The 12,226-nt window shown below is 40.4% G+C and overlaps 1 protein-coding gene across 2 annotated transcripts in view; it reads left to right on the top strand.

Annotated features, from left to right (window-relative positions):
* The window catches only part of ZNF385B (zinc finger protein 385B), a 1,204,911-nt gene that overhangs the window by 819,440 nt on the left and 373,245 nt on the right, over nucleotides 1–12,226 (top strand). The window lies entirely within an intron of this gene.

Consider the following 12,226-nt stretch of genomic DNA (forward strand, 5'->3'; position numbering starts at 1 on the left):
ATTAAAATTTATTGAAACAGACTCTCACCTTTTAAGAAGCAAGATAAATAATATAGCAGTGCCCCTGTCTTCACAGTAACTGTCTAGGTTTACAACAACTCCTTTGACAACTCCTGGCTTCACAGAGGCTAAGATTCACATTCATTGTATATGCACATTGCAATTTCTTCTTCTTAGATCTTCTGAGTATTGAGTAAAATGGCATGGGAATTGGTATATGCAAATAATCATATAATGACATGCAAATGAAGATGTAAACTCTAATAAATGTATAATAAGATGCAAATGCGTGCTTCTGAAACAGGTCATGATTTGTAGTTGCAATCTGTAAGTGTCACTCAGCAGGTGTCAGTATAAAAACAAAGAATACATGGGAAATTGTAGAGTTCTGATAAGCAAGAATGTTTAGAGTAGAAGCAGCCTTCATACAATAGCATTTGCTTTTATAAGAGTGATCCCTCGCTCTTAGGAGCACAATGTGGTGGTAAGTTGTTTGGAAAAAAAAAACAGTACGAACTAGCAGAATAGCACAATCTAACTGATCAGTAGATAAATGGCCATTTCTGAGTAGACAGAGATAACATATGGATGTTGGCTGACATGTATCGTCCACAGGCAGGATCAGGAGGAATGCATGGTCTTGTCATAACAGTGGGCAACAAAGTATGTGTAGCTGTCACTATACTAGCTACTGGAACTTTTCAGAGACAAACAAGGTACATATTAGTTATATGATAGGCCTCAGACTTTACAATACTCAGTATGTTCCTTGACACATTTGTTATATATGTGGATGAGTATATCTATTTCCTCTAACACACCATGGGAGAGAGCAACCAGAATTTCTGACTTCTTTGACATTGCCCACCTCATTGAAGTACTGACTGCTATTACCTTCACAAATCTTACAATAAAGGTCTCCCGGTGTCTATGAACAATGTTATGTCATTAAGAAGGACTGCCATTCTGTCGAGTGCAAGGCATTGTGTATTGCATAGGGGCTAGTAACTAATGTGTCTGCAAAGCACCCTATGAGTCATACATCCAGTTTACAAGTCACCTCTACTGACACTTCCTACCTGGTGAAATTCCACTGAGTCGCCTAATCTGCAAATGCTGGCATGGTGGTAACCTGACTAATATGCAGCCAGAAACAATTTATATACCTGCTTCATCCACCTTTATGTTTTATGTTTCACCTGTGTTTCAGGTGAAACCAAGGCTTTGGATGGCCATCCTGAAATGTAGTTTAACACCATCTATGCATAAACATATAATATCGTAGAACATGTGCTCAGCCTTCCAAAAGCACAATTATGATACCTATATATGTGTGGGGGACATTGCAATATACCCTTCCCACAGTATGCAAGGCATTTGTTGCATACTGAATGCTACATAACATGATTATGAGGAAGCATGCAGAACAGCCATCTCCCCTGAGATTCCAAGAACCCGTTACAGTAATTCCTGTAACACCAATATTGTCCATTTCTGGCTGTAAGGCCAACAGCCTCCAAGATCATATGGCACTGTATCTGTCAATGCAGGTGAAGTAGTACATCTAACTTGCTTCTGTGGGCCCTGCGAAGCACAAAGGGACAATGCAGTGTTACATAGAACAAACAGAATGTGTACAACATTAGTTACAGGCTATGGTGGGTAGTGCATGGTTGAGCCACACTGTGCATTAGAAATCTCAACATACACCATATGTGTGGCAGGGAGAGTGCAGTCACTTGCTGATGCCACCAACATCCTCTGGAATGAGGAGTAGTTCAGGTACTGGTATGATGACCTGCAGCAGTGATGGCCTGAAGATCTTAAGCATTGAGAAATAAAAGTTAAGCAAGGATGCCCCAAATGGTGAACTAAATATTTGACACTGGTTATGATTTTCAGAGTTTAATTTTAAAATGTGTTAATACTGTTTTTCAGGGTAGTGTCCTAATAAAGTTTGTTTTTTCTACCATATACCAGAGGTTAAAAAGTGGGTCACTTTTTGGTGTTGCTTCTGTGCTATGGGTATTAGTGTTGGCACATACATTCATGTGACACTAATGCATATTGTGTGATACTGTGGGAATCTTTCTGACTTCTGATGTTTTGCACTTACATGTGTTCCTGTACTTTTATATTATTGCCTGTATCTCACAAATACCAGTGCATGATGACTTTTGTGTCCCTTTTTGTTTTTGCATGAGCAGAACAAGAGGCCAACAGTGTTTGCAACCACAGCAAGCAGGAGATTCTTTCAGCAAAGCAGACTTATATTTTTGTATTACCTACTGACCTACAGTGTATATATATATATATATATATATATATATATATATATATCCTGCAGTGGTGGTGCTGCGGTAGCATTGTCGCCTCATAGCAAGACGTTGTCCCGTTAATTCTCAGCTAGAGCGTCTTCTGTGTGGAGGCAAACGTGAATGGGGTGTGCCTTCGTTGACGGTTGTGCGTCAGGGCTGGTAACCCGGTACGTAAAAATCCACTACCAATCATTAGCGGACCGGAGTTCCGCTGTGGCGATCCCTAACCGGGAAAAGCCAAAAGACACAAACATATATATATATATATATATATATATATATATATATATATATATATATATATATATATATATATATGGGTCCCCTTCAGTAGATCAAACATATTACAAGTTTGAACCTCATATGGCCGAGACCATATGTTCAAACTTGTAAATGTTCGAGATCTCTGTACAGTGCAGAATGGGAAGATTTCCCTTTTCCGCAATGTAGTGCGATCTTGGAGTTGGTATATTTAAGTAAGGGGTGTGTGGGGGGTGCAGAGGGGGGTAGCCCCATGGCTATAAACATTTAATTTTGTTGTTTGTTGTTTTTTTCTTTTTTACTTCAGTGTTCGAACTATTACAAGTTCGAACATATGTTCAATCTACTGAAGTAGATCCATATATATATATATATATATATATATATATATATATATATATATATATACACACACACACACATGCACAATGACAGAATAGGTTTCCTTAATGTAAATAATATTAGTTTCACAGAACAAAAACAGTTTTCTTCAGAAATAAAAAATAGTGAAAGGATTTCCCCAGAATGGGGCATATTGTCCAGTCTTGAAGAATCACTAGCTGACCATCAAAACCACAAAGCCTGCCAAAGGAGTACACTTCAGCAGCAAGAATGCTCTGATGATTTTTCCACTATAACTTCTTTTTACATTGAGTTCCTGGTGGTTAAATCATGTAGAAGGTACCCTTTAGGTTTGGTAAGTTGTCTAGTTGGTCATATCCATGGCAAGGTATAACCCAAAAATCTTAGGCTACTGCAGCAGTGATCTATTAATACATCTACTGTTATGGTTTACCTACACAACTGTACCTTTTTGTTCAACTGAAGAATTGGAAATGGGAGTATAGGATATTAAGAAAAAGGAGCCAGCAAGCAGCGGGAACCATACAAGAGAAACTAATAACGAATTAATATGATAAGGAAAGATATTTTTTTTCCTTTTTTGTGGGACAGATCTCCATCTTCTCTTTTTCAAAGAAGGAAAGGTGGGGAAGGATGTAAGAAAAGGTGATGGTATGGCATGAGGTTGAGTAAAGGTAGCACAGACAAACACATACGTGAGACAACTGAAAGGTGGGGTGCTGGCACACTAAGGAAGTGGGAGGAAAGGTGGAGTGCTGGCCCACTAAGTAAGTGGGAAGATAGTGGATTTAGAGACATTAGACAAACAAATGGAAGACAATAGGTATAGTGAGGATTGGATAAGAAACAGAAGATGGCAAGGAAAGAAATGTGAGGGGTACACCATGATGAAGGATAAGGTGGCTAGGTCTCCCAAACTGCTCCGTCCATGTCATCCCCCAGTGGGAGGTCAGAAACAACCCTGTACACCTTCATCACTGGATCCAAGCTGGGATTGTGTTGCAAGTGATTGGTAGAGATTTGATTCTGTGAGCTACAAGAGAAGCCTTTCCAGGTAGCCAGTGAGAGCATTCGTATGCAGATCCACCAGCTGCCCCATCACATCCACCAACTGCCTGTGGGGTTAAAAGTTCACCACTGGCAAAGCCACTGGTTGCAACACCAGTGTGCCTAGTCATTAAGGCACCACCATAGGCAGGGAAGATGGCACCTCCTCCTCCCCCATTGAAACTACTGGGAAGACCACCCTAGCTAGCACAGAGGCAGATGTCATTGCTGACTGGGCTCGCTGGGGATGTAGGATCCAGGTAGTGACTGACACTGCTGTGGCAGATGCTGTTCACAAATGCAAAATAAAAGGAGAGAAGTATAAAATAAATTAAAAAGAAAATAAAGTTACAAAGAAAGAAAGAAGGGAGAAATAGAGAGAAATATCTTGAAATAAAGTATTAAGTCCACCACAAATACAGCTCTACTACAGTGATACAAAATAAAATCACAGCATCAGCAGATAAACAAAACCTAAGTGAACAACACAGCTAACTTTTACTGAGTGGTGCTCTACTATGTGCTATCTGCGTAGTGCCCACAGGTTAACTTCTAAAGGGTGAACTACCTATACAGCATGTGACTGACAGGTTTATAATGGCTACTATATCTACAAATCACTAGAACATATCATTCTGTTGGTATATAATCCATTGATAGTTATATGAAGATTCTATTAGTTAATGTACCCGTGGCATATGTGCATAACCATAAACGGGAATGGTTACACCGCAGTTATCTTAACTGATGTGCCATGGTCAGTAAACCACATACATTTCATAAACAATATATAGACAGAAACAATTCCTAGAGTACATTTTACATGTATGCAAGCATTGTGGTGAGACATTAATCACAAGCTCATCCAGTCTCTGCTACATCTTGCTGTGAGGGAAAGGTTAGTTTGCTTTGTTTTCTTGTGTCTTGTATTACCTTATTGCCTTCTTCTGTTTTGTATATTGTATTTGTTTCCTTTATACTGTGTTTTACTTGTATTCTGCTTTTAAGTGCATATTAAAACTAGAAAAGAGACCACAGCTGTATCTCTTGTGAGTCACACAGAATTTTTTTTCCAGCCTGGTGCTGTTGTGTTCTTAAAATTAACTGTCTTTCTACTTGCCTGACACTTATGTTAATTTGACCACATATCTCCTTCCCTGTCCTCTTTGATTGGCTGTTGTGAGTAAGCACAAACTTATCATTTTCTGAAATCACTCCCCTTCATGTATTTCAGTGTATTGATCATCCTATTGTATTCCATAGAACCAGATTGCAAAGTGCCCAACCCTTTCAATCTATCTTGTTCTTTTAAAATTAGTGGCTCTCCACTTAAACAGCTAAAGGTTACGTTACCCCCCTCTTTCATATGTAACTGCTTAGGATATTGACCCATTTTTTTCCATCTTACCTTTAAAATCTGAACATCTATTGCAAGACCACCAATTATTGGAGAGCCTACATTCTGACTGTCAGTAGTCATCTTAGGATTAGAGCTTCTGTTTCCTCCTGGAAAGAGAAGGAGCACAGTGACATTATTTCCTGGAGACTGCTGATCACCAGAAAGCCAAATAACTGCTTCATAGGTAACAGTTTGGAATTTGTGCTTATATTCTGCTCCTGGTGACAGAAGGAGCAGAATGCATTGATTCTTGACAGTTTCTGGTTGGGCAGTGAGTGTCTGTGCTTGACTTTCCTGATTGGCCTGGTTGCTATTCAAGGCATCTACTAAGAAAAGGCTACAACAGGCTTACAGACCTTTGCATCATCTGGGACAAGACTGTGGATCACTAAATAGATTGTGGCCTGCTTCTCATCTTGGGAATGGTGCTAATGTTTTTGCTTCTGGTGAGAGAAGAAGGGGATATCTTAACAGGCTGAGTAAGGAGAAAGTTATGGTCAATTGTTTATCAGGGGCTAGGATCTGCCACATTACGCATGCACTCAGGTCATTGGAGCACAATTACCAATATGACTCAAGTTATAGTCCATGTGGGAGTAAATGACTTGAGACGTACCTCCCTAGACTATATGAACAGAGACATCATGGAGCTCTCAGAATATGTGTCTCAGGCTGGTATGAGTCTAGCATTGAGCAGCATTTTACCTTCTCCAAGGATGATGCCACAATGCCAACAAAAGATGATTGACTTTAATAATTGTCATTCTAAGAGGGTACAATATTTGTCAGCATGGAATGAGATGGTCAACAGACCATGCTACTTTGCCAGGGATGGTCTGCACCTCTCCCCTCTAAGCTTTCAAATATTAGCTAAAACATTGTTTTTTCCAGCATAGTGCCTTTTTAGGCAATGCCAAACTGAAAGTACTTCCAACATAGCAAATCAAAACCAAGAAAATCTAAAGGTATTACTGCTCAATGCTCGAAGTTTAAACAAAAAACTCTTCTCCCTAGATGCTCACTTTACCACTTGACTCAGGAAACCCGTACCATGTATTTAAGCTTATTAAAACACTAACCATCCAACCCATTACCATGTTCATGGGTGACTTTAATTATCCACTATTAACTGGGAATCCTATATGACAGCAAACATACATGTACAGAGATTTCTGGATTTTGTAAACACAAACTCCCTGAACCAGATAATCAATACACCAACCAGGGGTGCAACCATACTGGATCTGGTCCTCACTAATATGGGAGACTGCTGCACACCCCCTACTGTAATGCCTTCCCTGGTAAGGTCAGACCAGAAAATGGCCTCCCTTGAAGTAAAAATAAAACTAGGACCCCCAGCTAAACCTGGAATATTCAGGAGCCTTTCTAAGGCTAGCCTCCTGCTATTAACCTGGCAAAATTTCAAGCCCCCATAAACTTGAGAACACTTCTGCCTATGCAGAAATGTTCACAGAAACCCTGTACAAGCATGTTAATAGCTGTACCCACCAGGAAGAAGTACATAACTAACTCAAAAAACAAGCCACCTTGGTGGAATCACAAAATCAATAGGCTGTATAATAGGAGGAGGAAAATCATGGCAAAAATAAGAAGGTGCAGCACCCAGCATAATAAAAGCACTCTCATCAAACTAAACAAACAACTCAGATGTCAAATAAAGTCTACCAAAGCCAAATTTGAGGAATGTTTGGCCTTCCAGGCCAAGGACAGCCACAAAGCATTATTTAGCTATGTCCATAACCTCAAAGGCAATACACAACTGTGTGCACAGCTCATTGTAAATGGAGCCACCTGTACTGAGCCAGAAGATTCAGAAAACCTCCTGGCTGACAGACAAATTCAACTCCAACTGTACCATTCTCTCCCCCTCAACCTTCCCTCAGGAAATGACATCAAATATAACCCCCCTGTTATCATAAGGGAGCAGGTCCTTAATGCTCTCTCTAATGCCAAGAGCACTACATCAATGGGCCCAGACAGTATCCCAAGATGCCTTCTGAATAGTAAGAAACATGGCCTATCAGGCCATCTGGAATTGCTATTTAACTTTAACCTCCAAACAGGCTTCATGCCTCATGAATAGAGAACAGCAGCAGTCATCCCATGGCACAAAGGTGGGCCTTCTATAGAACCTGGAAACTACTGAACCATAAGTCTCACTAGTCTTATATGCAAAGCCATGGTTTATCAAGGGCAGATCATGCATACTCAACCTGGAAGACTTCTTCAAGAAGGTCACCAAAGTAATGGATGAGGAGAACATGGTTCACACTGCCTACCTTGACCTGGCCAAGGCAATTGACACAATACCATACTCGAGCATCGTTGACTAACTCAAGAGGTTAGGTACAAACCCGTATGTCAACTGGTAGATAGCCAAATGGCTTACAGACAGGACCCAGGAAGTTAAAATTGGGGAGTCCACCTCTACAAAGAAGCCAGTCACAAGTGGAGTCCCTCAGGGATTAGTCCTTGGACAGTTCCTTTTTGACATTTACTTCTCAGAACTCAAGGCCAATGACATTGGTCTCTGGCTGACTACATTAGCAGATGATTGCATATTAGGAGCTGCCATTGAATCTCACACTGACACAAATGTTCTCCAGGAAGGGTTGACACAGACAAACAACTGGTATCAGAGCCATGGACTAAAACTAAATGCCAAGAAATGCATAATAGTATCCTATGGGAAATCACCCATCCCTGGTAGCTATCATATTGACAACACACCATTGACAACTATGCCAACCTGTAAATGGTTCATCTTCCAGGCCCCTGCTTGTAAATGTTTCATCTCCCAATTCCCTGCTTACACTTATCAAGGGTACCAGAACTTGTCAGAGATTTAGGATGCATGGCTAGGCTTAAAAAGGCCCTTGTGGTCATTAGCCTAGTAAACACCTATCAATCTATGAACTTGAAGAATTTCCCAAAAGAAATCACAAGGATTCTTTATCTATGTTCATAATCTGTGAGTGTGCTGAGCTGATTGTGAACAATGTTACCTACACTGAGACTGAAGATATAACTAATCTAATGGCCAATACATTTAGCTCTAATTTTACCACCTTTCATCACCATCTGTCCCTCAAAATATATCTGAAACTGGCTGATCTCCAGCTATCACACAAGACCAAGTCATAAAAGTGCTATGAGTAGCTAAAAATACTGCATCAAAGGGTCCTGAAATATACCTGAATGCTTTTTAAATACCATGAAGCACAATTTAGCCACACCCCTAAAAACATTGTTCAATCTCAGTCTCCATACAAGTTTTGTACCAAGTGAATAGAGAATAGCTACAGTTATTCCCCTGCAAACGGAGGACCTTCCACAGACCCAGGCAGTTAACAGATTCATAAGTCTGACAAGCCTCATTTGCAAAGCCATGGAAAGTCTTATCATGGAATCAATCAACCATGACATCAAAACCTCCAAACACTAGACTTGTCTCAGTTTGCATTCATCAAGGGCAGTTTATCCTTTCTCAACCAGGTATATTTTTTGAAAAGGTCACCAAAGCAAAGGTACACACTGCATACCTTGACCTGGCCAAAGCTTTTTGACACAATTTCCTAATCAGGCATGGTAGAAAAGATAAATAAACTGGGAGTACCCCCCCCCCATGTCACCTGCTGGATTGCCAGTTGGCTCATAGATAGAATGCAGGTGCTCAAAATAGAGGAAGTTACCTCCACAAAGAGACCATTCTCCAGAAAAGTCCTCCAAAGTTCTGTGCTGGGACCTCTCCTGTTTGGCATCTAATTTTCTGAAGTAAAAGCAAATAACTAAGGCCTCCGGCAAAGTTTAAGGATGACTGCAAGCTAGGAACAGTCGCTGAATCCTCAAATGACTTAGCCTTCCTGCAGGAAGGTTTGTCGCAAATAACTGGTGTCAAAATTATGGTCTAAAAGTGAATGCCAAAAAATGCATTATTATATCCTTGGGAAGTCACCTACCCCAGGGAACTACCACACTGACAATACTCCCCTAAACACTGACCCAGTTGTTCGGGATTTGAAAATGTATGTGTGTCTGTTTTTATAAGAAAGTTGTTCTATATAAAGAAAGGGATTATGTGTAGATGTAAGGATTTCATTGTCCTCCTGTACTCAACCATCAACGGGTTAGTCCCAGGCAGATGCAACAGTCGGAATGGCTACAGAAATACTGTACTAAAAGGATACAAGGCCTAAACAACATGCTGTACATGCACCGACTCAGAGCTCTAGCATGATACTCTGTATCCTACAGAGTGCTAAGAGATAACCTGTGTCTGTCATAAAAGACATCCTCTGACCTATTACTGATGGATTTACTGCATATCAGCAAGTCAAATGGTATCAGAAATACTCAGTCTGGGGATCTAAACCTCTTTTCCAACATCAACAGAACTGTTTGGAGGGACAGGTATATTTCACAGAGGAAACTGCTGCTTTGGGAACAGACTCCCCATCCATATAAAACAAAGATCATCCCTGTCTGTTTTCAAGTGTAACTTAGTTCTATGGATGGGAAACAAATAATTTGCCCAAGGACTGCCCCCTGTACTACATATGTGAAGATGCATCTCCTAAATGCTTTATCCCTTGCATGGGTCCCTTCAAATTATCTCTGTTATGATCCCAATTATTCTAATTAGGAGTAATATACAATTACCGACCATGAGATGTTTAAGGCCAATCTATAATTAAATGGAATAGGTTATCTTGAGTGCAAAAAGGGAAATTGGCTAGACATAAAATGGCCCACAAAGGCAGCTAACCTAGTGCTTATCTATGAACCAGTTAAGCAGTTTAAAAATAGTACAGGAAGAATACCATTGCAGTATATAAATTGAAGGGTATACTCATCCTTGTGCCTGGAAGGTGATGCATTCCAGTAGTGGCTGGTGACTTCAAAGCAAAGGTGGGGGGGGGGCTGCAGGAATCAGCTGAATTGGTGCATATGCATAGTCTAGGCTAATAGACACCAGGGCTTTTATAAGCCTAGTAATGCAACACAACCCAGTTGTGTCCCTATGTATCATGGGCATTTCTTAGGAGGGTTATGTTAGTTAGGAAGTTTCTAAAGATTATATGGGGAGAATGTCAATTTGGACATTATTGTCTGCCTCTGTCAAAGAAATGAGGGCCAGACTTGATATACTTAAATATGGTTAGGGATGGACACTGTTTCACATGGTTTGGGAGCTTGTTGCAGAGCATGGGAATGTTATGAGGCACAGATCTGTCTTGCCAACATGTCTTATTTATGTCACAAGCACAATTTAAATACTTGGATCTAGTGGTTCTGATGCTGTTCATTTTGTGGATGTGCAAAAGGCCCATGAGAAATAAATCTGAGGATGCTTTGTGTGCCAGGTATAGATTGCCTGCCACTAACCTCAGAGTGTAGACTTAGGGCTTTATGGTAATTCATAGAACAATGCTTTTAGACTCTGGATTCTCCTGTGCTTGGCAGGATGCATATACAGACATTAATGCTGTCTGTGACCAAGAACAAAACTATGAGCAAGTCAGATGCCAGAATCACTGATATGATTCGAGATGAACAAACACATTCTGCCTTGCATGGAACAGTAGGTTGACAGGAGGTGGCCATTGACTGAGACAGGGGAGTTTCTGGTCACTTTAGGAAGGGGAATCAGACTTATCATTTTTCCAAGGTGGTGTGTTAGACATAGGTGTTGAGCTGCAGTCTGCCTCTAGAATCTTCTTTGGGGATGCCCCAGGTATTTTCTCTACTCTGGGAAGAACATACTTCTGAAGTTTGTAGTGTAGTGCATATCAGTTAATTTATTTTTTATGCTGTGTAAGGACATCACGACTGCATAAGGTAAGGGCTATCCTTTTACGTTGCACCTCTATTCTATGTGCTTATTATTTCTGTGCTGGGTGTAAGAGGTGATGGATATTGCTTATAGTGAGTATTGTGTTTTGTTGTCTTTATAGCTGTTGTACTGTCTGATTCCAGCACCGTGGATTCCCCACTGCCTGATACTGGAGTCAAGACTCCCCCCACACTCTGTAGCATGGCATCAAGGACCTGGTGGGGCAGATGCCTGGTACACCCCCAGTGTGTGTCAGTGTTGCTCACTGAAAGGTTCCTGTAGCTACTCCACACATACATTGGTATCCACTGTAATCGTTAGACCATGTTTCCATTAACCTGTAAATAATGACACCCATCATCCAGCTCCTATATGGTTACTTTATCCACACAATAGTGATATAATAAAGTCAGTGTCTTGAAGGCCATAAAAAGTTAAGCTCACTAGGATGGCAGACCACTTCAAAGGGTGACAATGAGCAAGATCATGGCTATGAGTGGCAATTACAGCCTGTTGCATATTGCAATTTGTGAAAGCTGCAGCTACCCTTAACTACTTCCTTGGTGTAACAGCAGGCTTTTATGGGATCAAACTCACTGATGTTGTCACTTCTTGTCACCAGATTGGTACATTTCTAAATCATTTACTTTAATCATGCTGTCAATCACCATGTCATTATCTCCCTCTCATGTTTACTAGGGACACAAAATCTCACACCCTCCAAGTGGCTGCTCATCCTGGACAACTGGTGACTACATCACAGCAGATGTTTCTGAATTCCAACCAATGACTTTAACCATTGATTCAGTGTAAATTCATTTTTAAAAGTGCTTTCTCTGAGTGTCATTTTTGGAGCAATTATTAAGTACAACTGAGAGCAAATAGTCATTTGTCAAGTACAAATTAAGATAAAAATATTCAGTGCAGTCAGAGTGTTGTGTTACAAACAGTTTGTGATATCAGTCTCACAGTGTGAATCAAAAC

The sequence above is a fragment of the Protopterus annectens genome, chromosome 6.part0 (genome assembly GCF_019279795.1).
Source record: "Protopterus annectens isolate FY-2018-M chromosome 6.part0, PAN1.0, whole genome shotgun sequence".
NCBI lineage: Eukaryota > Metazoa > Chordata > Ceratodontiformes > Protopteridae > Protopterus > Protopterus annectens.